The sequence below is a fragment of the Macrobrachium nipponense genome, chromosome 1 (assembly GCF_015104395.2).
Source record: "Macrobrachium nipponense isolate FS-2020 chromosome 1, ASM1510439v2, whole genome shotgun sequence".
NCBI classification, from domain to species: Eukaryota; Metazoa; Arthropoda; class Malacostraca; order Decapoda; family Palaemonidae; genus Macrobrachium; species Macrobrachium nipponense.
This window is the reverse complement of record NC_087200.1, coordinates 183,121,136-183,148,019: the sequence shown is the minus strand read 5'-3', so window position 1 is coordinate 183,148,019 and position 26,884 is coordinate 183,121,136. Positions and strand designations below refer to the sequence as shown.

Sequence of the window (26,884 nt, the reverse complement as noted above, 5' to 3'; positions counted from 1 at the left end):
TGTATCCGAGATGTTGAGTTTTCCAACGATAGTTAGTGGGGCAGTTCAGCCATTTTGACGTAGTGGCACTACCAATATTTCTAAAGCACGTGGTGTTACTGCTCTCGTTCCATCAGTGGGAGAGCGAACGAGTTCTGCATTTGGGAAACGAAAGACAAGACTAAATAAGCATATGATTTGAGTTTTAAGAGGTTTACTTCAGGGTTTTTTTTTTCTTTTATTTGCTGGTGCTGGAGGAAGGGGGGAGGGGCGTAAGGGAATAATACTCGGGTATATGATCGTTGTGTAGGGAGACTGCTCTTTGTTAGTAGCCTATGTTTTTAGTTTTTTCATTTTCATTACTTCTCGTATTTATATTCGTGTACATTGAAATGAGAATAAAAAAGCATACATTCCACTGTATTTTATTTCCAGTTAAGTCCATAAATGATTTGATACATTAGTCTGATAAGTTCATAACGGGCTGCTGTATAGCAAGAGCCCGTGCCAGTACAAGGCTGGCTTAATCTATACGACGACGTTCTTGTCGTCCTAGAAAACATGCTATAAAAATAGTTACATACGATTTATGCTGATGCATAGGAATACAGCTTCCGTACAACTTGACCGTGAATTAAATTGGAATACAAATTCAGAGTAAAGTTTGTAAACGAAACTTCTGGAGAGAAGTGGTGTATCTATGGAAATGCTATATCTGCCATACAGCGAGTTACTGCTTCCACTGAAGTTCTTTGGAAGCCCAGAAAGAAAATTGTACTAATTTATTCTGCTCTGTTGGTCTTCCACTCTGGTTCGAGGCCAGGAGTCAAAAGAAGATATAATTAATTAAATTTTTTATTAAGGTTACCTAATGATTCAAGTGAGGATCGTAGCCAAAAATATTACGAAGCGAAATGTTGAGCGTTCATCGTATGGTAGTTGTAAGACCAGTAACACATTCCTCTCAGAAAGTCCAGCTTACGGTGCATTTGTTTTAAGAGTGCGGATATAGATACCTAGAACATTTACTAACAAGGTCTGGATATATATATAAAAAAAAAAGTTGCATACACCTAAACTGCCTTTGAACAAGTTCTTGAATGATAAATGTGACGCCGAATATTATGCTACTTTTCGTCGCATATTACGCGATACTTATTACTCGAACGGCACTGGTGTATCATTAAAGTTTTTTCTGAACGAATCTTACCTTTTCAAGTTATACAAAATCTCCAAAATTATAACTGACACGTCCTCAAAATTCCTATTAGAAAATAAAAACATTCGTCAGTTAAAATCTACTAAAGTTTTTTTTTAAATCAAAGTAACTAATTTAAAATCGCTAATATATAGCCCATTTGAATACAGTCCGATCTTATTAATTTTTCGTAAAAATCAGCGTCTTAGATCCCAGCAGGCAAGGTTTAGTAAAACTTGAAACTATCACAGATCAAATTTAAACATCTTTCCTAACCATCGGAAAAAAAAAACCACCACCTTGGGAATTAACTTTTTGAATTTCTCAACTGGAAAACTTTCAATTTTCCCTTCATGAAACTTTTCATATTATTGGATCAGCGCTCTCACCTCACTAACGTATACAAAAAAAAATCAAGATTTCTTTAAGATAAACCAAATTCCTCTTAAAATAACCCACTACCCTCCCCATACCCTTTCGCTAAACATTTCCTTCAAAGGCTGCACTTACGCATTCCGTCGATATTTTTTCAAACCACCCCAGAATTCTAACCTTCCTAGCTACTTTCCCTCACTAAATTCATCCTTTAGAAACTCTTCCTTAACTGTTTAATCTTCTCGCCAAACATAGCAAAAATAACTGACGAGGAAAAAAAGAAAAAAGTTCCGTTAAGTAATTTTCATAAAAAACATAAGCAGCTTAAAAACAGAACTTTATATCAAACTGTTATACTTCTACATCAGTTTCGTCATTCTATAGCTGTGAATTTTTAATAAAGTTACGACAACGACCGTAAAGGTCCAATTGATAATTACTTGAAACAAGGCTCTGTCTTGTTTTACGTGTGACTACCGTGTACTACAACTGTTTCTTAATTTACACTAATCCCTATTAGTTAAGATACTGATCTTTGGTAAAAGGAACCCTTGAAACCAACTCTGAAAACGCCTTGGATAAGAATGGACAACTGTGGGACTATTTTAAACTTTTGAAAAAATATTACATTGGATAGTAATAAGATTACCACCGAGAGAGAGAGAGAGAGAGAGAGAGAGAGAGAGAGAGAGAGAGAGAATTTGATTAGTGCCATTAATACTCAATATTGAGAGTTCTAAATTTCAACATGTTCCATTCATACCCAAACTATTACTTTATGGGAAGGCATCAAGACTTGAGATCTTAATGGAATAATGCAACGGCACTGATTTTGGCAAACAATTGGGCTTAGTTAAAGTTCTCATTATTAAAAAGGCGATATTCTTAAAACTTATGTGCAAAGTATACACAATAAAAATGTGAAATTTCTCCAAACGCGTTGACATCACCCACCGAGTACTAATTTGTAAATAAAAAAGATGAGAAGTTGTTTACGATTAATTCTGACTGTCTTTAAGGGTTGCCACTGTAAATTCTTCTAGCAAGTGCAAGACTGCGAAATCGGGGTTTATCACTACAGTTCTCCAGACGTTCGTTCTAGCAAACTTAAAAAACACTAAAAAAGCACTGATAAGAAGAGGGGATAGAATAGAATGACAGCAACCAATCTTGAAAGCCACTGCACTAGTCTGATTCATCTAAATGTTAAAACAGATCTTGGAAGATGAACCACAGATATCGTCAATGCAACTTTCACGTCAGAAGCCAGACAATGAACAATGGAAACTACATTAAGCACATTTCAAATTTTAGTACAAAATATAAACAGATGCCATGAATTAGATTTAAAGAGACTAAGGGTAAAAACAACCTGTAAACACATTTTGATTTTAAGGGGAAAAACTAATGGTGTAGCGAGAAGTTATAAACAAAAACAATTGAGCATTAGACCGGAAATTCAGTGCAAAAATTATTTAAAAGTTGGTGAGTAAAGTAAAGGATTTAACCTGACAGTCACACGTAAAAGTAATTGTTTAAAGTAGCACACAAACTTATACAAAAATGAATGCTCTACAAGAGATCTTGAAAAAACCGGCTCTTATCTTTAAACTCTATAACTAGCTGTTAAAATGAAGATATTCTTATAAGGTGTTAGTTTCGTCAATTTACGAAGATACAAAAGACAACCTTAAGTAATTCCGTCTCATTTATCCGATATGTAATTTACATGAAATACTTTCATAAATTCATAACACATTTTCTTACTTTCTGTATTATGTTAAGAGTATATTACAAGCTTTCTTATCCCACAAAATGGAAGCCTGGGTAAATTTAGTCAATCTAGCTTGAAATGCTAATCTAGATGTTAACAAATGGATTTACAATAAAATCTGCATCTTGGATTAACTCTGCAGGAACCAGAATGTTTACTTATAAAACTGACTGAAATTATTGCGCTTAAAACTCTATAAATATTACCATGACGACGGTGACCCTGGTAGTTGTAACCCCAGATAACTTCCAATCAATCAATCGATAAACATTACCAAGAACTTTATTTCAGTTTTCAATTAACAGCTGAAACTAACACTTAAGTCTGGTTACTTCCTTACTGCAAAAATGTATATGCATTTGTCTTTTTATTACTTTGCATACATAAACCTACAGCAAGATGATGAAACACTTGGTATTCGTGATATTTGTTCCAAATTAGAAGAGGAAAAAAGTAAAAATGTTCTCATTGGGAACCCTTAATTCGTGTCATATTTCCAATTAGCTCAGATTGTCTGCTTAGATTTTCCACCAAAATTTATCAGGGATTCTTCGTGGCATATAATTCAAGACTGTTCATGGCACTTTGCAGATTTTCATAAGTTGCAGATGCTTTTCGGGTTCTGGGACCAGAATGTTGCAGATCAGTTTCTTCACTGCTACAGTTTGCTCAGTCCTGTGAAAAAGAATGTATTAATCCAACTGACATATTACATTACGTATTTGCAAAAGTAACTTGCTTACTTTCCTTAATGTAATACCGGAATAGTTTCCTATTTAACACTAAAGCAGGTAAAGATTGTATACGTCTGTGTAGTATGAATAAAATTAATGGCAGACTTTCCCAGTTCATGAGCATTAAGACTTATTTTTACGTCTCATCAAAACCAAACTTAATTCATATACATTTATACGATTATGCTAACAAAAACTAACCAGTCCTACGCAAACCCATTGAATAACGTGCCCCATTTTGGTGCACTAACACTTCCTACCTTGTTCCACTAACTTACAATCATTAAATCAGTGAAACATTATACCAGTGACTAACCTGGCCTTTTTAAGTTATTCCAGTAAATAGCCTATCTTTATTTCATCCAACTTCCCAAACCTGTGAAAATCAGCCGATTACCAGAGCCTTCAGAAATCACTAGTACTACCTTATTCCACTGACTGACCATCCTAACCTTACTCCAATAACCAATCCCACTGAATAACACATGGGTTTATAAATGTAGTACCCTATATCATCTTAATCCACTTAATAAGCTGTACTATTCAGTGCTATTTTTATCTAAAATATTCTGGCATACCATAGATAATTTACTGAACACTCTGACCTGTCCTGACCCAGTGACAAACCTATCAAACTTTAAATCTTTTCACCAATCTGTCATATGGGGAGCCACTGGGTGACCTCTCCTACCTAAGCCAATAATTTATCTTCCTGTTTTACGAGTAGTTTACAAATGTCTAAACAAAAGTTGCGGCCTTCGAAATCTTTTCTAAATGATAGGACAGACCAGGCCACCTAGGTAACAATGAAAAAAAGAAAAAATTTATAAAAAAGTATATGGAAAATCAGTAAAAATATTAGATGGCCCACAAACATGTACATGGAAATATTGAATAGACAGAGCTTATTCAGTTAGATTCCGAATTCAGTGCAATTCTTCAAGTGCCAAGTGAATGTGTGTAGCCTGCAATATTCTCCTTCAATATTTAAAGTCAGTGAATTATTATTTCAATTGCATCTTAATGAGTTGAGATTATTTTACAGATTATAATCGCTACCAAATAGAGCAAGGTTACTTGAACTTTAAATGTATATTTCAAATTTCCGTAAAACACAAAAAGTTACTTCATTGATTATCCAAACTTACTTTAAATATACTCTACAAGAATTCTACCTTAATCCACTGACTAACCAATTTCTACCTGGGAACCTTCGATAAACCAAATCCTATACGAGGCCATTCATTAACCAAATCAAAACCTGGGATAAGCTAGTGACAAACTAGAGCTTAGCTCAAGCCATTAGATAAAACTCATCCATTGATGAACCAAACCCAAGCATAATCCATTGACAAAAATATCTTGCCCAGTAAAGGAGCCAAAAACTACTTAGGTCACTGACACCCTAAATCTCTACCAAAGTCCATCAACCAACCAAACTCTACCCTAATCCTCAATGAACCAAATCCTACCTTTAACTATCAGTGATTTATGTCCTACTTTAATCTTTCAGTAAATTGAATTCTGCCTTGGTCCATCAAACGAAAACCTTATTTCAATGAATCAAATCCTAACTTAATCCTAAAAACCCGAAACCCTACCTTAAACTATCATCAAACCAAAATTCCTTCAAGTTCCAGCTACTATCAGTTGAAGAACCAGGTGACCGAATAAAGTACGACATATTCTGATACAGTTACGAGTAAAACAGTTTCACATTTCAAGACTCACCACAGACTATTCTATCTTGAGTCAAACTCACAATGCACGTCTGACATGATTCTTAATCTAAAACGAATATTTTAAATTTACTTGCATGAGTTTATTGTACCTTTAAATTACATGGTAGCTTTCATCAACCGACTAACCATTACTGCAGTAGTTACTGACCAGTCAATGTCAACTGATGAGCCAGTGCTACACTATTAATATCTAACTATTGCCACCTTAACCCACTGATTAACTTCAAATTCATCATTCTGTGAATTTTACAATGATACCCCAACACAATCCTACCTTGATCCACTGACTAGCCTTATTATAACACACTATCCAACCAAGTCCACCTAATTATTTGCCACAATGTAATAAAAGACTAGCCAATGGTTCTCATTTACACAAGAATGGGACTAGACCAACAAAAATGAATTATCCTAACTTTCTGGTTGAAGGATGATTTTAAAAGTACCTACTTAGACTTCAATCTCAATCTCTTTTTTAGATTAATTCTGTTCAGTTTGTTAAAAGTTGAAGAGGCCTGATCGAGTTTTGGTCTTAGAGCGCGCCTTTATATCATTATTGAGCTTTCCTAATACAATCAACTTCGAAAAGCAAGTTATCCAACTACTCTTACCTATGCCTGTTCCAGTATCTGTTTAATATCTGGCTTCTTATTGTACTTTTTCCTTGCAAGACGGAGGAGGAGGAGGAGGAAGAGAATGCACAATTCCTCACCTGTAGCTAAAAGATCAATAAAATTAGAATTTAAAATTATACTTTAGAATTCGGAATACCAATTATACTGGAAATCCCTTTTACAGTTGTTAGTATAATGTACCATCAGTTAACCCTTAAACGCCGACTGGACGTATTTTACGTCGACATTTTTTCTCTCTCGGGTGCCGACTGGACGTATTTTACGTCGACATACAAGAGTTTTTTTAAAAATTCGCGGAAAAATACTTTTAGGCCTACCAGCCGAAAACTCTTGAATCACGCGCCTTGGGGGATGCTGGGAGTTCACGGATCAAGGTGTTGTTTTGTTTACAATCGTTACGCAGGCGCGCAAGCGCGAATTTCTTTCTTGCCGCACTAAAAAGTATCTGTGACACATCTCGGAAATTATTTCGTCACTTTGACATAATTTTTATACCATTTTAAATTAGCCGTTACATGAAGTATTATATATGAAAATGTGCGCATTTTTATGAAAAATACAACAAAAAAATACTCATGATTGTAGCTTTTATCAGTTTTGAGATATTTTCATATAAATAACGATAAGCGCCAAAATTTCAACCTTCGGTCAACTTTGACTATCGAAATGGTCGAAAAACGCAATTGTAAGCTAAAACTCTAATATTTTAGTAATATTCAATCATTTAACTTAATTTTGCAACTAATTGGAAGTCTCTAGCACAATATTTCGATTTATGGTGAATTTATGAAAAAACTTTTTCCTTACGTCCGCGCGGTAACTCTTCCGAAAAAATCATACATGCGATTGTGGTAATGTTTGCACCATTTTAAATTAGCCGTTACATAAAGTTTTATATATGAAAATGTGCGCAATTTCATGCACAATACAACTAAAAACAACCCATGGTTGTAGCTTTTATCAATTTTGAAATATTTTCATATTAAAAATGATAAGTGACAAATTTTCAACCTTCGGTCAACTTTGACTACCGAAATGGTCGAAAAACGCAATTGTAAGCTAAACCGCTTATATTCTAGTAATATTCAAGCATTTACCTTCAGTTTGCAACAAATTGGAAGTCTCTAGCACACTATTTCGATTTATGGTGAATTTATGAAAAAAATAAAGTTTTCTTTACGTCCGCGCGGTAACTCTTCCGAAAAAATCATACGTGCGATTGTGGTAATGTTTGCACCATTTTAAATTAGCCGTTACATAAAGTTTTATATATGAAAATGTGCGCAATTTAATGTAGAATTCAATAAAAAATAATTGAAGGTTGTAGCTTTTCTCATTTTTGAAATATTTGCATATAAATCACGATAAATAGAAAAAAAACCACGTTCAGTCAACTTTGACTCTACGAAAAAATGGTCGAAAAACGCAATTGTAAGCTAAAACTCTTACAGTCTAGTAATATTCAGTCATTTATCTTCATCTTGAAACAAATTCGAAGTCTCTAGCACAATATTTAGATTTATGGTGAATTTTAAAAAAATCTTTCCTTCTCTCAGCACGCGGATTCTCAGCCACAAATCTCCGAAATGCGTACGTTCCAATCTCGGAATATTTGCTCCGTTTCATATTAGGCATTTCATAGAGTTTTATATATGAAAATGTGCGCAATTTCATGTAGAATAAAACGAAAAATATTTGAAGGTTGTAGCTTTTCTTATTTCCGAAATAATTGCATATAAAAAAAATATAAAAAATTCGACATTCGGTCAACTTTACCTAGTCAGATATGGTCGAAAACTGCATTTGTAAGCTAATATTCTTACAGTATAGTAATATTCAATCATTTGTCTTCATTTTGAAAGAAATTGGAACTCTCTAGGACAATATTTAGATTTATGGTGAATTTTTGAAAAAAATATCTGTTTACGTCCGTGCGTTACGAATTCATGCATTATTTTGTGATAATATTTTCTCTGTGTTGCTTTTATCGTTTTACGATGTGTTATATACCAAAATGATCGCAATTTAGTGTACATTACAACGAAAAAAGAAGTAACTCGTTACCTTTAACCGTTTTGCGCACAGCGCGATTTGAATACAATTATATATGAAATTTCGTTTTTGCGCTATCATATTTATATATGATAATGATAATTTTTTTCATTTCTGATGGTTGCATACTAAACTTCAGCCAATGAAAAAAAAAGGAGCCAAAAATGAACTCTTAATCTTGAAAACTAAGCGCGCTGTGAATTTTTGAAAAAAATATTTTTTCCGCTTCGGCGCTCACTCTGAAACACCTCCGGCACACGGGAGACATTTTTTTTTTACCGCTTCGGCGTTTAAGGGTTAACATCCTACATAACAATTAAGCCGATTATGCAATCAGCTGTGACACTTTAGACTTACGAGTGAATGGCTGAACCAACTGATTTAACAAAAAAAAAAAAAAAAAAAAAAAAAAAAAAAAAAAACCCACCTGCTGCTGTCCGAATGAGCATGTCTTGCTCCTCATTAGCAGGCATAGTAAATGAAAGGATTTCTTCAAATGGCAAACAACTGACTCAACTGCTTGTCGGCGAAATTCTGCAAAGCATAAAAAAAACCACACCTGTAGTTTTAGTACAATGATTTACTGAAAGGTGTATATACTAAAAATCATACTGGTCAAACCTATTTACATTAGTCATTGTGTAGTTGAAAAAAAAAATGGCCTTGTCAAATATCCGTGTGGATTTCCCTGTACTGACTTTCTAATTTATCTGGTTATAACTAATTTCCCTCTGAGTAAACAGTGCTAATAGCTTATTTTATTCATAGATTTTCGGTTGCACCTCATTAATATGCAAGGTATATAAAGCTTTGATTACTTTTGTATTTCCAGCATGTCCCAGGCCTTTGGTGACATCCCAGATGCCTCTGGCAAAACAAAGTGGAGAGATCAAAAGCACGGGAGTAGGATTCAAGCACCATCTATGTTTGCTTGCTTCTGCATTCCACTGGCGTCTTTAACTCATGCCTGACGTAACGTGTGACTTGAGACTATAAAAGACTTGCTATACTCGGTTTTTCTCCATCTGTCCACCCGCCAGTGGTGTTTGCATATGGTAGCACTGCATCTCGGGCTTTAGATAGTTACACTCAGCTTACATTCAACAATTATAATAATACCTTATTTCGAATATTAACGGTGTAATTCGCATACAGTAAATTTTAACACTTTTCAGTTGCAAATGTACACCCAGATATCCTTTTATTTACCTAAAACTTACACATAGCGTAACTATCCTAAGCATGGGACGCAGTGTTACTATACGCAAACAACACAGGTGGATGGACAGATGGAAAACAACAGAGTATAGTTATGCCAGGATATTTTCGGCCTCCTCCCAGTTCTCAGTCACTGTGGCATCGATGTGTACTTGTACTAAAACTGACTTATAGAATTAAGTTAAAAGCAGCCTGCATAATTCTCAGTTTGAGAGAATAACAACTCAGTAGATCTTAACTGCTTATGCCCCCTGTGGTGATATATGATTCTTATATATTCACATGGAGGAAGCTGAAAAGTCCGTTAACTTGGTTTAAACATTCTCGAATTTCCGTGGGGATGCTTAGTTAACCCACTACCTATCCCAATGCCTAAAAGTAATGAGTCACAATCGGGAACCTAATTTATTTCTGCAGACTGAAAATGATAGTGAAATAACAGGGTTTCATCTGCTAGGGAATCGGCGGAGTAATACAAACAAGATGGCGGCGGTTTGTTTTGGCGCAAGTTTTGAACACGTGTATTGTTAGAAAACACACTAAAAAAAAAAAAAAAAAAAAAAAACCGGTAATGGGGGACCCTTTTGGGAAGGGGGGTTTTTGGGTGGGGGGAGAACACAAGAGTTTTGGTTAAAAGTAAATGAAAACGGTAAGGGGGGACCTATTGGGAAACCAGGGTTTTTTGGGTGCGGGGGAGACACAGATGACGACAATGAACACTGAAAACGACGAAACCCTAGCAGACAAAACCCGTGGCCAACTAATAGGCTAACTAAACTGTCACTCCTACTCAGTTTAATTGGCCAAGGTTATCGCCTACTACTTAATCGGTTCATGAGATGTGTGGTCTAGGTTACTAAACTGTCCCCCTACTCAACATTCGTAGACCAAACATATGGGCTATTAGCCTAATAGAACGTTCATGCACGAGATGCAGTATCTGGCCAAATGAAGTGATCGTAACCAAACGAACCAACCTAACCAAACTTAGGCCGCGTGCCCTTACCTGGCCGGGGGGGCGAACCCCCCAGTATAGTATGTTAACAGGGAGCGCTTACAGTTTAGTTGCCCACGGGTTTCGTCTGCTAGGGAATCGGCGGAGCAATACAAACAAGATGGCGGACGGTTTATTTTGGAGCAAGGTTTAAAAACATGTGTATTGTCAGAAAACCCCAAAACCTGAAAAAACGGTTAATGGGGGACCCTTTTGGGAAGCGGGGTTTTTGGGTGGGGGGAGAACACACGAGTTTTGGTTAAAAGTTAATGAAAACGGTATGGGGGGGACCTATTGGGAAACAGGGTTTTTGGGTGGGGGGAGACCCAGACGACGACAATGAACACTAAAAACCACAGAACCCTAGCAGACGAAACCCGTGGCCAACTAAACTGTAGGAGCTCCCGTACCAACTAAAATGTAGGAGCTCCCGTTCCCCGTTGTGTTAGGCTAACCAAACGACGACAATGAACACTAAAAACCACGAAACCCTAGCAGACGAAACCAGTGGCTAACTAAACTGTAGGAGCTCCCGTTCCCCGTTGTGTTAGGCTAACCAAACTGTTCCCCATGCTCAGTTTAGTTGGCCACGTTTAACGTGAGATGTGTGGCCTAGGTTACTAAACTGTCCCTCTACTCAACATTCGTAGACCGAACATATGGGCTATTAGCCTAATAGAACGTTCAAGCATGAAATGCAGTACCTGGCCAACTGAAGTGATCGTAACCAAATGAACCAACCTTACCTGGCCGGGGGGATTCGCCCCCCTGGACCCCCCAGTATAGTATATTAACAGTGATTGCTACCTAACCAAAGGAACCAACCTAACCAACTTAGTCTCCATGCCCTTACCTGGCAGGTACATAACCAATAAAACTTGTCTGTACGGATGGCTGGCACCCGTAAGTTCTTACCGATATCTAAACAAAGTGAATATTTACGAAAATACATTGGTTAAAGTCAAGGCCACGTTCTTTGTTCAAACACGTGGACTGCTAGCGAACGTGAATGTTTGGATGTGTTGAGCGGCCCGGACTTCAGCTTAGCGGGAAATACAATGGCGTGCTGTATTACTGCAAAATAATGAACATAACGTGCATTTACATCGATAAGCTTACCTTGGAGATGTTGCGAGTCGTCAAATGATTGGCCGGTCCCACCCACCCCCCCAGAAATATAGAACTTAAGAAAATCTGAGTCGTTCAAATCTTCGGGGTACAGGATTTTTTTTTTTCTTTCTAGGCGGGACGGTTGTTTTCCAAGGTTGCTGAACAACCGGAATTTGTGGACGAGGCACGATTGCAGGTGACAAATCCGCTTATACGGCGACGTCTCATGATTATTTGTTTTCAGCGACATGACCCTCATTTTGGCGGGTGTTGAACCTTACTTTAGTTAAAGGATATACAAGTTTAATCAATTCTAAAAATGCTTTGAGTGGACAATCAACTTCAGTTAGATAACACAATACATAGAGAAATATGAATTATACAAGTTTTTAACAGTACCACTTCTAGGCAAGATATTTAGTTTCAAAACCCGCCAAGTAGATTCTATCGTGTTTGTGTGTATGTTTTTCTCGTGTGGATCTACAAAATGCAATGTGTGATTAATGTTATGGTGTGATTTGAAAAGTTGACTTAAATTGTGATAAGATTTCCAACAATCCGAAATTACAATTGACTCAGGGTGTATGCTATCAATTAAAATAGAAAGAAGTGTGTCTGTAGTTCTCTCTGGAACAACTTGAAAAAATGTTTTTGTTTGACGGTCAATCCCGCCGAGAACCCAACCAACATCGACACGTCTGCCTTTGTTAAATTTCCTTCTACCAAACTTGGACTCTTCAATCTCTACCACGTGACCAGGTCCGCCAATTTTCCGATTGTCCATCACCAAAATATCAACACAAACGTCCTGGCAGAAATTGTACCAATCAACGAGTGTGTTTGGCGACCCGATCCTCAAATTAAGTTGCATATATTTCTGGGAAGACTCGTGAACCCAGCCGTGTATAAGCACTAGTATGCTCTTCAGGGAGAGATGGGAGCCCGAGAAGAAGGATCCGTGGCGAATTGATGTGTACTTGCGGCCGTGTCTAGTGTTGCACTGCCATTGAAAACTATTCCCTTTTTTAAAAGTCCGACGGTGCCTTCGTTACAGGCCTTGCACAAGCCACTAATATCCCCAAGTAGGCCTGTTTTCAAGAAATAAATTATGAGGGATCGTTCATCGCGGCACAAAATGTAGATGTCTTCCAGAGTGACGGGAACGGCGGCAGCGAATTCCACGTGTGCGGGACACGAAAAATTCTCGGCAGAAGCAGATATGGTACTAATGATAGTAGCACTGAACAAGCTGAGAAGCAGGAACAAACAAGTGCGAAGTGTCGGGCAGGGTCAGGCAAGGTCCGTTCCAGGTACTAGTTATCTTGGCGGAGGGATTAAGTAGAAGGAAAATAAATATCGAAGAATGTAAAAAAAAGGAGGTCCTACAGATTAGTTGGGCAAGGATAAAAATATTGAAGAATGTAAAAAAAAATGGATCTCATACAGATTAGTTGGGCAATGATAAAAATATCGGAGAATGTAAAATAAATGGAGCTCCTACAGATTATTTGGGCAAGGGTAAAAATATCTAATAATGTAAAAAAAAAAAAGTGGAGCTCCTACAGATTAGTTGGGCAAGGCTAAAAATATCGAAGGGTTTAAATATCAGGGAATCGGCGGACTAATACAAACAGGATGGCTGCCGTTTGTTTTGGCTTTCATGTTGTTGCATGTTTGGGTTCGGGTCGGGTCGGCTGCAGGTCGTCTGCGAGAACTAAAATTACTTACCTTGGCAGAGTGATTAAAGACCGGGCAAAATGGTGTTATGCGGGCCGGGCAACTAAACTGTAATCAACCACTCAGTGATTGCTACCTAACCAAAGGAACCAACCTAACCGAACTTAGGCCGCATGTCCTTACCTGGCCGGGGGGCTTTGGCCCCCTGGACCCCCTTGTGTAGTATATTAACAGTTATTGATATCTAACCAAAAAACTTGTCCGCACAGGTGACTGGCACCCGTAACTCCTTACTGATATATAAACAAAGTTAATATTTCCGAGAATACATTGGTTAAAGTTAAGGCCACGTTCTTTGTTCGAACACGTGGACTACTAGGGAACAAGAATGTTTGGATGTGTTGAGCAGCCCTGACTTCCACTTAACGATAATTACACTGACCTGCTTTGTTTCCACAAATAAATGAACATAAAGTGCATTTACATTGATAAGCTTACCTTGGAGATGTTGCGAGTCGTCAAATGATTGGCCTGCCCCCCTCCCCAGAAATATAGAACTTAATATAGAAAATCGGAATCGTTCAAATCTTCGGGGTACAGTATTTTTTTTTATTTCTGGGAGGGACTTGTGGACGAGGCTCGAGTGCAGATGACTAATCCGTTTGTAAGGCGACGTCTCGTGATTGTTTGGTTTCAGCGACATTGCAACCCATTTTGGCGGGTGTTGAACTTACTTTAGTTAAAGGATATGCACGTTTAATTAAATCTAAAAAGGCTTTGAATGGGCAATCAACTTAAGTTAGATAAAGTTTTTTTAACACAATACATAGAGAAATACGAATTATACAAGTTTTTAAGGTAGATCTAGTGTACCTATCCGCGGCGGCCCAGAGTATGGCAGTTGCGGTTTTTCTATGCAGTTTTACCCCCTGAACAAGAATATGAAGTAATATTTATTCGGACGACTCTAATTTACCTTTGAACTCTATCCTACGGTAAAGGGGATTCCCATTGGGAACCGGGGTTTTGGGTGGGGACAAAACCCTAACTCTATCCTACGGTAAGGGGGACCCCCACCCAGTGGGGAACCGGGGTTTTGGGTGGGGAGAAACCACTTGGGGGTGATTTTGCCGTGTTATTGTGGTATTTCCCACATTTATCACTTCTAAAAACACGAAATACAGGCGGAAATAAGAGATAACAAAACTAGCGATAGTGGAGCCGTTCCACATCCATATTCGTCTACTACTACTACTACCACAACACTGAATCCTACTACGCATGCGCTAATGCTACTGCGCATGCGCTAATGCTACTGCGCATGCGCTAACTGTAAGGGAGCTTTTGGCCTAAACTCAGACTGCTTAGTGAGGAAAGAAATGGGGGTTTACGGGAGGGATACATGTATTTAGCCAAACACGTTACAGTATGACCCCTACGTTGCTACCGGACTGAGTGAAGGATTGGGTGGTACAGGGTTCCAGATTTGGCAGTTTCTCACCAAATTTGGCTTTTTTTCCTAATTTGGTGGGTAAAAATTCACTTTGGCTGGTTAGTGGTATTTTGGCTGGTTTTCAAATACTTTCTATTTGAGCTAAACACTGATCCCACGTTTGAGGAATAACTCCCCAGATTGGGAATTTTTGAAGGTTTTCAGGAAAATCTGGGGAATTTGAATAGTTTTTCAGTAAAAATTGGTAACATTTCAGCAAAAATATGTAGATGGAATTAAAATAAAAAAAAAACACACACACCAGACGACCACAAAACAGGCCACCGGATTCTCAGAGAACGAGCCTCATTTCAAATTTCAATTCATTCTCGTTTTTTTTTTCCTGTATTCTTATATTAGTTTATATTATCTAACTAAAACTATGACGCCGCTATACAAGCATATGATAAAAAAAATATACATTTATAAAGATAAATATAACGCACATATATTTGCCGGTTATTTGGGTTGGTTTGGATTTCCATTTGGCGGGATTTTGGCTGGTTTCATGGTAGACTTTGGCTGGTTGGTAGTGGTGTCATCTGGGAACCCTGGCTGGTAACCATACGTTGAGTTACATAAAAGCATTTACCATATTTGTTTTTTTATTAAACATGTTATGTGAATTCTAGTGTTTATTCCTTTTCATTTTTCCATAGTATTTGTATAATAACTGTTTTGAAATATCCCCACATAATCATTTCACCATATATAACTTGAAATATTATGTTATAATTGAGGACAGACACCTAAAAATGCCTACATGTTGATATAGAACTCAGTTTTAGGAAGTTTCGATACCTACCTGTTACGTGAAATTGCACATTGCGTTGCATATTACATACACACTCCCTATCATTTATACACAAGTCAATCCCTCCCCTTTCCAGTATTCACGACTGGCTCTTTACGTTACACCATTTACCATGCATTTCTCACCGATACCAATATCTAGATTAAAGTTTGCCATTATTTTTATAAAACCTACATTTAAATATATTCCATTATACACTTTTACAGACATTACAATTTACACCTCCCTTCCAGTTTCCTTACTATTATGCAGTTATGTATGGTTACTTTTTACATTTTACACTTCCACACCCATCAAAGTTAGGTTTATATGTCATTTTACCTACTGGGGCCGAATCCCATCCCCCGGTTAGGCAACATACCCTTAGGGTTAGTTTGTTATTATGTTGGTTTACCTACTAATTTTACTTCCTTGAAGGGGGTTACCCGGTTAGGCTAGGTTGGTTAGTTCTTCAAGGGTGGATACGGGCCGGGGGGCGGGGGGGGGGGGGGGGGGTTGGTTAGGTTACATTCCCTACTTGGTTAGGTTACATTCCTTACTAGGTTAGGTTAGGCCTTTAAGGGGGGGTACGGGGGGCGAAGCCCCCATGGTCAGGCAATATTCCATACTAGGTTAGGTTAGGTTAGGTTAGGTTGGTTAGGTTACATTCCTTACTAGGTTAGGTAGGCCTTTAAGGGGGGGGTACGGGGGGACGAAGCCCCCCTGGTCAGGCAAATATTCCCTACTAGGTTAGGTTAGGTTAGGTTACATTCCATTTACTAGGTTACGTTAGGGGGGGGGGGGGCTAGTATTTCCCTACTAGGTTAGGTTAGGTTACGTTCCTTACTAGGTTAGGTTAGGCCTTTAAGGGGGGGTATGGGGGGGCGAAGCCCCCATGGTCAGGCAATGTTCCCTACTAGGTTAGTTTAGGTTGGTTAGGTTACATTCCTTAACTAGGTTACATTAGGCCTAGTATTTCCCCTACTAGGTTAGGTTATTAGGTTAACGGTTCCTTACTAGGTTAGTAGGGGGGCTTTAAAGGGGGCCCCCCTTGGGTCACGGGGGGGACGCGAGCCCCCTGGTCAGGCAAATATTTACCCTACTAGGTTAGGTTTAGGTTGGTTAGGTTACATTCCTTACTAGGTTAGGTTTAGGCCTTTTAAGGGGGGGTACGGGGGGGCGAAGCCCCCCTGGTCAGGCAATATTTCCTACTAGGTTAGGTTAGGTTAGGTTGGTTAGGTTACATTCCTTACTAGGTTACGTTAGGCCTAGTATTTCCCTACTTAGGTTGGTTTCGTTCCTTACTAAGGTTAGGTTAGGCCTTTGGGAAGGGGGTACGGCAATATTCCCTACTAGCTTAGGTTAGGTTAGGTTGGTTAGGTTACATTCCTTAGTAGGTTAGGTTAGCCTTTAAGGGGGGTTACGGGGGGGCGAAGCCCCCTGGTCAGGCAATATTCCCTACTAGGTTTAGGTTAGTTTAGGTTGGTTTAGGTTTACATTCTTACTAGGTTAGGTTAGGCCTTTAAGGGGGGTACGGGGGGGCGAAGCCCCCTGGTCAGGCAATATCCCTATAAGGTTTAGGTTAGGTTAGGTTTGTTAGGTTACATTCCTTACTTGGTTAGGTTAGGCCTAGTATTTCCCTACTAGGTAGGTTAGGTTACGTTCCTTACTAGGTTAGGTTTAGGCCTTTAAGGGGGGTACGGGGGACGAGCCCCCTGGTCAGGCAATATTCCTACTAGGTTAGGTTAGGTTTACATTCCTTACTAGGTTAGGGTTAGGCCTTTAAGGGGGGGTACGGGGGGCAAATCCCCCCTGGTCAGGCAACATTGCCTACTAGGTTAAGTTCCCTACTAGGTAAGGTTTACATCCCCTGCTAGGTTAGGTTATGTTAGGTTGGTTTGGTTCTTTAAGGGGGGTTACCGCAGGCCCAACCCCACCCCCTGGTCAGGCAACATCCCCTACAAGTTTAATTAGTTTTTTGTTATATGCTAACCTATGTTTAATTTGGTCTTTTGTATTTATTAAAACAACTATAGGCCCTATTACACATTTACCACCCAGGACTTAAATCCCACCCCCTCCTCGGCCCGTTATATATGTATTTGTATTATTTCATATTTTGAACCCATCCCACCTTTACATTTAGTTCCTTAATTACCCCATTTACTTTTATTACCCTTAACATTGCCAACTTATCTTGTTAAGTGCTTGTTCATTTACCTCAGCCCCACCCTGCCTCAACCAATAGCATCAAAGCATTTTTACTACTCCACCCCACCTCTCCCACCCTGTTTTCTACGGTCTGGCCTCCTGCCACCTCCTAACTGTAGAAGTTAGAACTCCAACACTGTTGAATCTGCCGCCATGACATCCACTGCTGCATCTACTTCACGCTCGCCCCAGCCCCTCACCAGGAACTCTTTGCCAACTTCATGTAACAATTGTTACATGAGTTACAAAGATTTTTCTGCCTTTTACTCAGGTAATTATGATCGACTAATCGGTTTTTGCCAGGACCATGGCCTCCTGAGAAAGCAGGTCTTTTGCCCCCATTCAGTCGACTCCAAGATACGGGAGGAGAATGTATAACTTCGTCGGGTACTTGGCTGTTGCTTATTTCAAGCTGCATTTTGAGGAACCCAAGACCCGCCTCCACGCATTCTTAAAAGCAGCTGCTGCTGTGTACCCTCCACCCCTTTAAGGTAAGGTCCAAACATTATTCTTAATTATTATGTTTTAGGAAAGTGAGTGTTAGGCTTTCGCCGAAAGTTGCGTCAAGGTATGTTACTATTCAGTGGGGTGCTGCTAAGACAACTCGTACCTTCCACCTTACCCCCCCCCCCCTTAGTGAACATATGGCTCCGTGGTGTTGAGGGGAATTTAAACATGGCGGCTGTGTTTACATTGCCTTCACCGTAACGAATACTTGGTACCTTCCTATAGGACCGTTCTTCGGTGACTTAGACTATGGCAATTGACCTTTTCTATGTTATTTTAGTTGCTTTACAAGGGTTGTAAGGAATATTTTTTTCGTTTGGTTGGAACTAAACTTTAATATACCTTTGAGTTTGGTGCGGCTATTATGTAACTTTCAAAGGTCAATTACTGCTTAGTTACAGCCGCCCGAATGGATATTACTTTTAAATCTTGTACAGTAACTCAAATAACATAGGAATCAGTCAATTGCCATAGTCTAAGCCACCGCGGATTGCTTCTGTAGAAATACCGTTTTTAACAGTACCACTTCTAGGTAAGACATTTAGTTTCAAAACCCGCCAAGTAGATTCTATCGTGTTTGTGTGTGTGTTTTTATCGTGTGGATCTACAAAATGCAATGTGTGATTAATGTTACGGTGTGATTTGAAATGACCTAAATTTTGATAAGATTTCCAACAATCCGAAATTACAATTGACTCAGGGTGTAGGTTATCAATTAAAACAGGAAGAAGCGTGTCTGTAGTTCTGTCTGGAACAACCTGAAAAAATGTTTTTGTTTGGTGGTCAATCCCGCCGAGAACCCAACAACCATCGACACTTCTGCCTTTGTTAAATTTCCTTTTACCAAACTTGGACTAGTCAATCTCTACCACGTGACCTGGCCCGCCAATTTTCCGATTGTCTATCACCAAAATATCTACACAAAAGTCCCGGCAGAAATTGCACCTATCTACCATTGTGTTCGGCGACCCGATCCTCAAATTAAGCTGCATATATTTCTGGGAAGCCTCGTGGATCCAGCCGTGTATCAGCATTAATATGCTCTTGAAGGAGAGATGAGAGCCCGAGAAGAAGGATCCATGTCGAATTGAAGTGTACTTGCGACAGTGTCTTGCGTTGCACCGCCATTGAAAGCTATCCCCTTGTTTGAAAGGGCCAACGGTGCCTTCATTACACTGCTCGCACAAGCCACTGGAAACCCCAAGTAGGCCGGTTTTCATTAAAAATATAATTAGGGAACGGGGTAGTTTACGGTTTAATTGTCCGGGCCGCGTAACGCCATTTTGCCCAGTCTGTAATCACTCCGCCAAGGTAAGTAGTTCTCGCAGCCGACCCGACCCGAACCCACGGAACCGACCCGGCCCAAACCCAAACATGCAGCGACTTGTAAGCCAAAACAAACGGCAGCCATCCTGTTTTAATTAGTCCGCCGATTCCCTAGCAGACGAAACCCGTGGCCAAATAAACTCAGCCGGTCTTAACATTCTGAAAAACATTGTCTCACGTACAGTCAAATCTAATCTATCTTGACACTCGGAGAATAAGAAAGTAATTATCTTCTTTCTTGAAAGACGTATTATTTACAGATGTCCTTCCTTATTTCGAGTTGGACCTTATTTATAGTCTTTGATAGCAACACAAATTTCAGTACGTATTGTAATGTTTCCAAGAAAAATCCTTTTCACGAGGCAGGAATAGAAATCTAAAACGCAACTGCTGACAGGAAAGATCAAACTGACGAGTGACGAGCACCCGCACCGTGCTTCAAAGTCCTTTTTCAGTAATGTCTCTCTCTACTAATTTCTAGCCAATCAGAAGCTTCCGAGTCATTTCCTTGACACGTAGACCGTGAGAGCGGCTCCTGGTTGGCTAAGGACTACAGAGACTTTAAAAAGTGCTGTTACTTTGCCGGCAGTCATTACCTTAGGACAAATAACACGTTGAGTGATTATTCCCAGAGAGAGAGAGATTCTAAAATTCCTTCGTGGAATTAAGGAGTGTCATCCTAGGTAAGACATGGTTCTTGCCGAAGTCCCCGAAGGAAGTCTAAAATAAAAAAAAAAAAAACATAAAAATAAAATTAAATAAATAAAGAAACTGCAACCCACGGCAGGAGCGTTGAACAATGCAAAGTGACTGACATTTACGAAGGCTAGATTAAAAATGAATCTAAATGGACAAACTTCGTAAATGCGGCAACGAAAGAAAAAAATGAATTTTACAATCCTTTAATAAAAAACCCAAGAACTCTGCTAATTTGAGAAAAAAGTATATAAACCACAAAAGCGTAATATAATATACGAAAAGTTGATATCAAGTTTTCGAATCCTTTATAGTTTCTCCATTGATAAGGATGAAATTAAATAAGTTAAGAAACTGACAAATATAATGCAACTGCAGATAAGCATTGCCAGATATGGGGATTTATCCCTAGGTTTCGGGATATTAGGTGTGCGATGGGGATATTCTGTACAAATTTGGGGATTTTTGGCTCTGGATAGTTTTTTCCTTTTTGTAATGCATCGACGCAAGTATATCTTGTGACCAGTAAATGAACCATTTTCATTCTTATGAAGAACAATTAACCTTTCATTTACTACAGGATTAATGAAAACGTTTCCATATTGTGAATTATTTTCATCATTATTTTATAGAATATACCCCGGTATATAGTAGTATGAAAAGTAAATTATAACCGTTAATAATAATGATATAGCATTTAAATAAAAGCCTTTCTAGCTGTCCTATGGATTCCTAGAAAAATAAATTCCATCTATGAAGAAAAAACAAAGGCGAGTAAACCTTTATATTGTTGCAATTAGTTTGCATACACTTATAGGAAGCATAGTGACTAATTTCTATATTAGTAAGGCCTACAGATTCAAAAGAAAATATATTTGTGGAAATGGGGATTTTTGTTTTTTTGGGGGAATTTTTATCATGCGTTTTGGGGATTTTTAGACTAACCCATCTGACAACACTGCTGCAGATTAGTAAGCCTAGTCCCGTTGCTGAATAACCACTGGTTCCATGTAACGTAAAAACACCACGCAAACAAACAATAAGCCTAGTCAGTACCGAACCACAGGTAAATAGTTCCAGCACTTTAGCAATTATTGCAGACAGAGCAGTGGAAATAAAAATTATTTTTGGACAGACAGACAGACAGCAATCGAATGCATGCATCTTGCAGTATAATAATGGTATACATTACATTTTTCAACGAATTAGACAAAAACGGAAAAGTGCAAATAACAAAATGGGGAATGAAAATAAGACAAAACAGTAATGAGTCAAATTTTCTTGAGTACCAACTACCAAGAGGAACCGGAACAATTTTTTGGGATGTAAATCACAGTTAAAACGCGAAGAACAAAATATCTTATAATGATGACCATTCTACACGACCCACGAGGGTTCATTTAATGCTAGTTTACGTTAACAGTTATTCCTTTGCAGTCATTTTCGGTTGAAAAGCGTCTACTAAATTTTACGGCATACACCGCATAAGTTTCTATTGATATCTTGCATCTGCGGAGGACAAACACGAGTTTTCCTGTAGAAAAAAAAAGTTTATTTATATTTAAAGATTGCTATTGCCGTAAAGCAGTTAAGAATATCATTGCATGCAAAATGCTACCAAATAATTAAACCCAGAGTAGTACTTCTTACGAAAATTGAGACTAATCGTATTGAGAGCGAGAAAAAAAAGTAATTTTTCTGTTTCTGGGAATAACATTGGCTAGGGTAATGAAAGCCTTGAGGAGAGAGAGAGAGAGAGAGGAAATAATGTAAAAATAGAATTTTGACGTCGTGATACGTTTTCTATATTAATCAAAGAAAACGTTACTCTATAATATGCTAGACTAAATTTACATTTTCCCCTCCCAGCATGCTTACCAACGTAGCTATGTAACTACAGAGAGAGCATGGTCAAAGAAGGATATCAAAATATCCTTAATGGATTTTTTGACATTAGAGCAAGAGAATATTTGGGTTGTCCTACCCAAAAATGTAAGTAACTAAATTTAATGACGAAGTTGTACAGGAAAGTCATAGGTAGGTTTTAAATACAGGCAATCTCGCTTCAAATATACTAATCGTTGATAATTACGAACGCGACATTTTATGCCATTTATCTTTTGGTTAGTCGACAAATATATGATTACTTTCTGACAACTGTATTTTGACAGTATTTTCAACTAGACACTAAAATTTTGTTCCTAAAGTATGTAAGAATTAATTAATGGTAGGTATATAACCAAAAATTATTAGCTTAAAAAGTCGAATTAATACGAAAACTAAGGAAATTGCAATACCAGTTATGGAAAAACTTCAATAAGTCTTGGAGTAGGTATATTGGAACAACAGCCAAAATATAACGAATTTGATACCAAACTAGAGTATGGGGTAATGAATTTTCTACACTCATAATAATTTCAGTTCATTTGATTATCATGAAGTTTATTATACAATATTTGTATTTCCCTTGGAGGGCTGCAGCAGAGTGTATTATATATATATTATATATATATATATATATATATATATATATATATATATATATATATATTAAACTTCGATTCACCTCTTTCGTGTTCTTTGATAGTTTACAATTTTCTATGAACAAACGCATTTTCCTACGTTATAGGCATAGGTGATACATAATAATGTCATAATTAGAGAGCGAGAGAATAAATTCCACAAAAGACATAAAAGATGAATTATTCTTTTCAAAGAGAGTGAGAGAGAGAGAGAGTTTCAAGGATTAGGATGTCTCCAAGACTTATCAGTCCATCCGGAGACATGTTCTCACTTATCTCTAGGAGCAGGTTTTGCAATTGATTCACAGTGCCCTAATGAGTAACCCTGAGAAACTCCGCTTGTTACATCTGCCCATTCTGATTCTTCGTCATTTATTACGACTCTCGGTTTTCTATTAGTTAGCCAGCCTTCGATCCAGTTTGCTGATTCTCCTAACTTTTGTCATTAGTTTCTTGTGTGGAACTTAGTCAAAGGCCTTTTGGAAATCTAAGTAGATTACTGTATATCTATTGCTCTAATACTGTCTTAAATGCCAAGGATGTTGTGAAAAAACTCCAAGAGGTTTGATAGGCAGGATCTGTTTTGTCTGAAACCGAGTTGGCTGTTTAACATCAAGTTGTTTCTATCAATGTGGTCCACAATTGATCTGCAATTACGGACTCAAAATCTTTACAAGGAACTGACGTTAGACAGATTGGTCTATAACTTCCCAGCTCTTCTCTTGGACCTTTTTTGGAAACTGGGGGCGCATGACCTAGTTTCCATCCTTTTGGTGCCTTTCTTTGTTCTGCAGTTTTTCTGTAGTTTATAAAGGTAAGGAACTATCTCTTTTTTTTAACCCTTTAATTTCTCTTGGATGAATCCCATACAAGCCCGGAGATTTGAACTTGATTAGTTTTTATATTTAGTTTTTAATGTCCTCTAGTTTAAATATTATTTTGTCCAATGGTTCTGCCCCTACATGTTCATTAACAGCTGATTTAGGGATTGAGGTAGTGTCTTCAATTGCGAAACACTAGTCAAAAACTTATTCAGTAACTCTGCTTTTTTCCAAGTCCGAGTTCACCTGGTTCCTCTATTGTCCCTTAAGGGACCTCTATTTTTTATTAGTTTTCGACTATCAACATGCACAAAGAATTCTTTTGGGTTTTCTTTACAAGGTGATGCGACTCTCTTATCCTCTTATCTTTGCATTCCTTACTTATTTGTCCACCAACCTACAGAGTTCTTTATGCCTGCTTGCTTCTTCTGGTGTTGAGTGTGGGTTCATTGAGAGGATAAACTTCACAAAAGGCGTAAGGAATGAATTTTCCTTTTCAGAGAGAGAGAGAGAGAGAGAGAGAGAGAGAGAGAGAGAGAGAGAGAGAGAGAGAGAGAGAGAGAGAATAAATTCCACAACAGAAATAAAGAATGCATTTTCCTTTTCAGAGAGAGAGAGAGAATAAGTTCCACAACAGAAATGAAGGATGAATCTTTCTCCTCAAAGAAAGAGAGAGAGAGAGAGAGAGAGTTTTAACCCTTTTTAGTGATCATTTTACCCATCTCTAATATAAGGGCAAGAAGTTAATTGAGAAGGAAGAAAGCGATGTATGGAATCACAAAACTCCAGAGTTGAAAACAAAGTTGGAAATTGTTGTCGAAATACTTCGGGCATTTAGGCAAAGGGCTCATCCGGTTCTTGAGCTGGTAATGTTAGTAACTATGAATAAACTACTGAGTTTTATATCATTTTACACCGAGAGATTCTGAAAGAACAGTAATTCTTCATAAATTTAGTCAGCCATCAGACTTAAAAACAGTTATACTGTCTATGATTAAAAGTAGTTTATTTCAACTAATAAATTCAATGAAAATATGTCTCCCTTTAAAGAACTTTTTTTCTTAATATATATCCACCCAGATATATTATTGAAGAAATTCGATACATATTGATGATTATTTCTAGTCCTGTCTAGGTTCCCAACCCTCCCTTTCTCTTAGAAAAGAAAACTTCATCCTCCATGTCTCTTGTGGAATATATTCTCTCTCTCTCTTTCTAAATACTTAAACCAACCGTGGCATTGATATATATCACATATGCTATCTTTGATGAATGACCGAATCATTTTAAGTTTTCTGGTATCATAACGGCAGAAGTCACTGACGCCCTTATCGATTAAAACGTCACGGCAATGCAATATATTTCTAACACTGGAAAATCAAAAATTATAGAAACAAATACCAGAAGCATTTACTAAGTCATTCTCGTATTGAGCCTCTGACAGAGATTTGCGTATTCCTAACTTCTCCAAGACTCAGCCATTCTACTAACAAATGTCTCACACAGGGGCAAAGAAATGCATCACAATTTGGCTGGTATTTACCTGTCACTAAAAGACCATTTGTTAAAATATTATGTTGGTGGGGGTCTAACCAGGTAAGGAAGGACCTGTCACCGTCACCTGAGGTTAGGTTAAGGATTGCAAGGTTAGAATCCATTCCTGTATTTTACTCATGGACAATGCTCTAGGTCGGGTTAGCTTAGGCTTGTTTGTATTGCGGTTTTACGTTACATGGAACCAGCGGTTATTCAGCAACGGGGCCAACGGCTTTACGTGACTTCCGAACCACGTCGAGAGCGAACTTCCATCACCAGAAATACACATCTCTGACCCCTCAGTGGAATGCCCGAGAATGGAACTCGCGGCCACCGAGGTGGTAGTCCAAGACCAAACCAACCACTCCACTGAGGCAGGGGGACCGTGGTGGGTGGGAGGGGGGTTAGGTTAGGGAAGGTAAGGTCGGGTCTCGAAACATCTTTGTCCTGTATGTTTTGTGGCACATAGTGATTATAGGGATGAACCATGTGTTATTCTGACCGCTTGTCTTAAGGTTTATGCATTTCTAGCCATTCCTCTTGGTTCAATTCACTCGCCTTATACTCTATATCACCACATCATTATAATATTGCACACATGAAAATGAACGGTTTGCACCACAAATACGAAAGAGACGAAATGAACATCGGTGAAAATATATGGTCTAAATAAATGGCAAAAAATTAAAAGTATGCATAGTATTACACTCAAGGGTAGTACTCTTTCCTTATAAAAATCTTCCGCACAGATTGACCAGCACTTTTAAAGATACCCTCTAACCTAAGCAGCCAGACCCACCTCACTATCAGACTTTCAACAGAACCTACTGTTTATACTGGCGGCTCACCTGACACAGACTACCGGATGGATTTACCGACAGAAGAACAATGAAGCTGACCAGATGAGTCACCTCCTGTCTGTCACTACCGTTACAAATCTCTGTCTGACTGAGGTTCTGCACTTCTGCCTGCAGCTCTGCTTAGAGCTGTCGACCTATATATGGCGCCCTCTATATTCGGTTAAATATTTGCATTAACTAAGGTCTTGGAGTTTGTTTTCCGTACACAGCTGTCAGTAATTATTTTGTATATATATATTTCTAAATAATGTATATATAGCATTGCCGGTCTTGCCCTGCACGACATATATACTATATATATTTAATATATATATATATATTATATATCTATATATATATAGATATATATTATATATATACATATATACATAATATATATAATACTAGATATACATTAATATACAATATATATGTATATACATTATTTAATATATAATAACGTATATATATATAAAGTATATATATAAATATTATATATCTATATATATAGATATTATATTATATATATTATACTATAGTATAATATATATACATCGAGCTACAAATGTCCTTTTATATCTAATTCGCTCCACCTCAGAATCAATATATTTCTATATATGTTAACCGATATATATATATATATATATATATAT

At 37.9% G+C, this 26,884-nt stretch overlaps 1 long non-coding RNA gene across 1 annotated transcript; it reads right to left on the bottom strand.

Moving 5' to 3' along the window:
* Positions 1 to 392: 392 nt before the first annotated feature.
* LOC135219902 (uncharacterized) lies at positions 393 to 20,234 on the bottom strand. The gene is made up of 4 exons (XR_010315527.1): positions 20,000 to 20,234; positions 8,917 to 9,023; positions 6,414 to 6,520; positions 393 to 4,001 (listed from the first exon to the last, which is right to left on the bottom strand). It is a non-coding gene; the product is annotated as an uncharacterized LOC135219902 (long non-coding RNA).
* Between the last annotated feature and the right edge of the window lie 6,650 nt (positions 20,235 to 26,884).